This window comes from Manacus vitellinus, unplaced genomic scaffold, assembly GCF_001715985.3.
Source record: "Manacus vitellinus isolate BGI_N305 unplaced genomic scaffold, ASM171598v3 scaffold_38_pilon, whole genome shotgun sequence".
Classification (NCBI taxonomy): domain Eukaryota; kingdom Metazoa; phylum Chordata; class Aves; order Passeriformes; family Pipridae; genus Manacus; species Manacus vitellinus.
In genome coordinates this window covers 6,846,454-6,850,240 of record NW_021940526.1, presented here as the reverse complement: position 1 = coordinate 6,850,240, position 3,787 = coordinate 6,846,454, and the positions used below count along the sequence as shown (strand labels likewise).

At 54.0% G+C, this 3,787-nt stretch overlaps 1 protein-coding gene across 1 annotated transcript in view; it reads right to left on the bottom strand.

The window, feature by feature from the left end:
• The window catches only part of MERTK (MER proto-oncogene, tyrosine kinase), a 22,677-nt gene that overhangs the window by 16,588 nt on the left and 2,302 nt on the right, over nucleotides 1-3,787 (bottom strand). The window lies entirely within an intron of this gene.

Here is a 3,787-nt window from a genome sequence, read left to right as displayed (position 1 = left end):
CAAGACAAGACCTTGGGTTTGTCACCACCAGGCAGCAAGTGCCCCCCTCCAAAACCCTGCTGAGCCCCTTCCAAGAACAACTAAAAGCAGTTCGTTTCCACTGCCAAAAAGCACAGCACCTCTCAGACCTCTCCCAGGAGCCCCAGGGAGGAAATGTGGAGCAGGGGGTTGTCCCAGGACTGACCACGTACAAGCAGCACCTCCAAAAAAGCCATTTTTAAAGCTAAAGGAAACACTCAGCTACATCTTTTGGGGCAGGGCAGAGGCAGGAGCTATTCCTGCTGCACTGCACCCCTGGGACTGGAGTATAAAAGGATCCCTGGGCAGCAGGAATTTGGGACTTTACACCAGCAAGCCCCTTTCAGGGCCTCATCTCAAGAGTTTTCAGCTGGGGCAGAGGAAGAGCTCCCGACAGGAATTTCACTGGTTTTAGGCTCTGCTGGTGATGCCATTCCCTTCCCAGGACAAGGGAGCTGCTCCAAGAGTGGGACATGCTCTGAGTCAACTTTTGCTAAGTTAAGTGCCTCCACTCAACTGCCTTTCCTGGGAAAATAGCTGCAGTCAGACAGAGAAATGCCTTCAGACAGTGTGTAGGAGCCAGCTGCTGTTCAGTGCTGCTCTTCTAGAGTCTTTTCCCACATTTTTTCCCAAGGGAAGGCTATTTACCAGCTTCATGCCCCCACCTACAGATCATAAAACAGTCCTATAATGGTGTTTTCCCCCTCCCTCCCAGCACTTCCCACCCAGTCACAGCCAAAGTGAAAAGCGGCTCCACATAAAGGAATTCCCTCTCCCAAAAATGTACATTTTTAAAGAGAGAAAATCCAGAGGATACACCACGTGTGGGTGATTTTACTGGACCATTTCTGAGCTTCCCAAGGCTTTCACAGCCATCAGCAATCCCAGGCCGAGTGCTAAGTCTCCCTTTCAGCAAGCAAAGGCATTGTGCCAGACAGGAATTTCAACTAAATTAATTTCCCTCTTCCAAGTTAAAAAAACAAACAAACAAAACAAAACAAACAACTATTCACAGTTTAAAAAAAAAGAGAAAAAAAGCACAACCCTTTTATTTGAACCTGAGCTCGGGCTGAGTTTGGTTTGGGGCAGGTTTTAGGACCTCAAACATCAAACAGCAAGTTTTTAAAGCTACGTCACCACTGTTGTGAGTAATGGGGCACGAGCCTGGTGTGTTTTCCCTGGAGCCAAGAAACACAACCGAATTTTCAGGCTGGATATATCTCCCTTTGCTAAATCACTGGTTTTAACCCTCAAGAAGTGGTTAAAACGCGAGGACAGAAAGCAGGGGAGGGTTTTTTAAGCCCTGCGGGGTCCGGTGGTGCAGAGGGGAAGGGGGAGGCTCTCCCTGGCTCCCTTAGAACACAATGGGCTTCCCTCGCAGAAAGAAACAAAAAGACCCGAGGCTTTTCCAACCTGCTTCCTAAGCCTCACATCCCAACACAAACAAAGGCCATGTGACTGCTGCAAAACGCAGCGAGACTTCCATGGACAGACGTGCTCTGCAACAAATCCCCCCTCCCCGCCCCGGCAGCTCCCAAGGGATCTGCCAAAAGCAAACAAGGGAGCGACCCCGAATTCCCTTCCCTCCCCTGCTCTTCCCGGAGGTCGCTCAGGCTGGAGCTGCTGTCGCTGCCCGGCACAATCCAACCTCAAAGTGCTGTTTTCATGCTCCATTTGGAGCGTTCCAGCTCTGGCCGGAGCAGCTCCCCCAGCTCGGACCCCTGGCCTGGGAGCACATGGATGTGTGCCCTGGGATGATTTCTGCTTCCCTGGGCTGCTTCAAGCAAAGGCAGAGGATCTCAGCCTTGTTTTTTACACTAATTAAGTGGGAAGAGGTGTTTGCCGGCCCACGAATAAAATACTTTCCCCTCTGACTCATGTAACAACAGGAATTTCTCATATCCAGCGCTGCCCTTGCGGGTATCCCTTCCATCCGCAGAAGTTTGGGATGTGGATATCATGGCACCTCTGCCCCTGTGTGGCAGGACAGCCCTTCCCTGCAGCCAGAGCAGTTAGGCTGGCTCCAGAGTGCCAGGCTGAAGCCAGGGAGCTGCAAGCCCGGCGTGCCTGCGTGGGTGCAGGAGCAGCTCCTGTCCCAACCACAGCCTGGCCTGAGGGAAAAGCTGGCGTGGAAATCCAACCACCTGCAAGTGCAGCACTGCTCTCAGAACTCCTGGGATCAGAGCAGAACTCAAGGGCCAACAGAGACACCTCTTTCTGCCCAGCCCAGAAGCTCCCACGTGCCTTTCTCCATTACTGCCCTGGAGAACAGAGTTGTAGCAGGAAAATCTGCCAGGGTACTTCATTATGGATCAGAAGCAACAAGCAGGGAGCTGCACACCCCAGGACTGACACAGCAAGGTCTTCTGCTGCATCCAAGTCTGCCAAAAAGCTGGCTACATCCCTAGCCCTGGAATTCCCGCTGCTGGAAGTAATTCACCTGCTGGCACAGCTTTCTGCTCAGGCACTTGTTGAGCAGAACCCCCTGCCTGTGGGGTTTCCTGCTCCCCATCTCCTAGGAGCTGTGGCAGACCTGGCAGTGTCAGATTAATGACTCTATGACCTTAATGATCTTTTCCAAGCCAAACGATTCTGTGATTATAAGAAGCGAACTTCCCCCTGGAATCCAAAGAGACCCTCAGGATTCAAACACCTTTTGTATAAACAAGCCCAGGATTCCTGGTTATATCCACACTGAGTTCCCCCTCCCCTCTGCAGGCTCCTGCTGAGACAGAGTCAGGGCTTTAACTCCCCCCTGCCCAAAGCAAACATTCGAATTCCTGCCTTCCCTGCCAAATTCCATCTGCACAGCTACTCCGGGACCCCCCAGCATCCCTGAGCAGGGGCTATGGACCCCCAGCAGCTCCTAGCTGTGCCCAAAGGTCGGGCAGCCCTGGTCACAGGACTTCTGAAGTCCAAAAACTGCTTTATCTCCACATTTCTTTCTGCACGTGGAGCTGAAAAGCCACCAAACTGCCAGCACTGCAAAGGGCCACAACCCGGGGTGATTCCCAATGATTTCTCCCAGCACTGCTACACAGCTGGCTCATGGCTAATGGGATAAATCCCAGACTGATCTGTCACAGTTTGTGGTCCCTCACTGTCATGGTGTCCCCAGCAAGCAGAGGCACATCAGGCAGGAAAGTGCTGGGACAGGACCACACTGCAGAGGCAGAGCTGTGTCCCAGAACAACCAAACCCCATGTGCCAGGATGGCCAAATCCCACATCCCAGGACAGCCAGACCCTGTGTGCCAGGACAGCCAGACTCTGTGTGCCCAGTACGCCAGGACAGACAGACCCTGTGTTCCACAACAGTCAGACCTTGAGTCCTGGGACAGCCAGACCCTCTGTTCCAGAACCAGCCAAACTATATGTTCCAGGACATTCAAAACCCATGTCCTGGGACTGCCAGACTCCATGTGCCAGGACAGCCAGACCTTGTGTCCAGGGACTGCCAGACCAGTGAACCAGGACAGCCTAACCCTGTTCTCCCAGGACAGCCAGACCCTGTGTCCTGGACATCCAGACCCTGTGTGCCAGCACATCCAGACACATTGTGGTTTGCGATGCCGCCAGAAACCCGCAGGGAAACCCCCGCGGAACTTCTCCCCGGGGTCCAGCCGTGCCGGGATCCGCGGTGCCCACGGCACAGCCCGGCCGCGGGGTTGAGCGCCCGGAGCAGCACCCGCGGCAAAAGCGCTCCCGCGTCCCGCACATAAAGACCCGTCCCCCATCCCGGGGCCGTCGTCCCGGGATCCCCTCGGGAT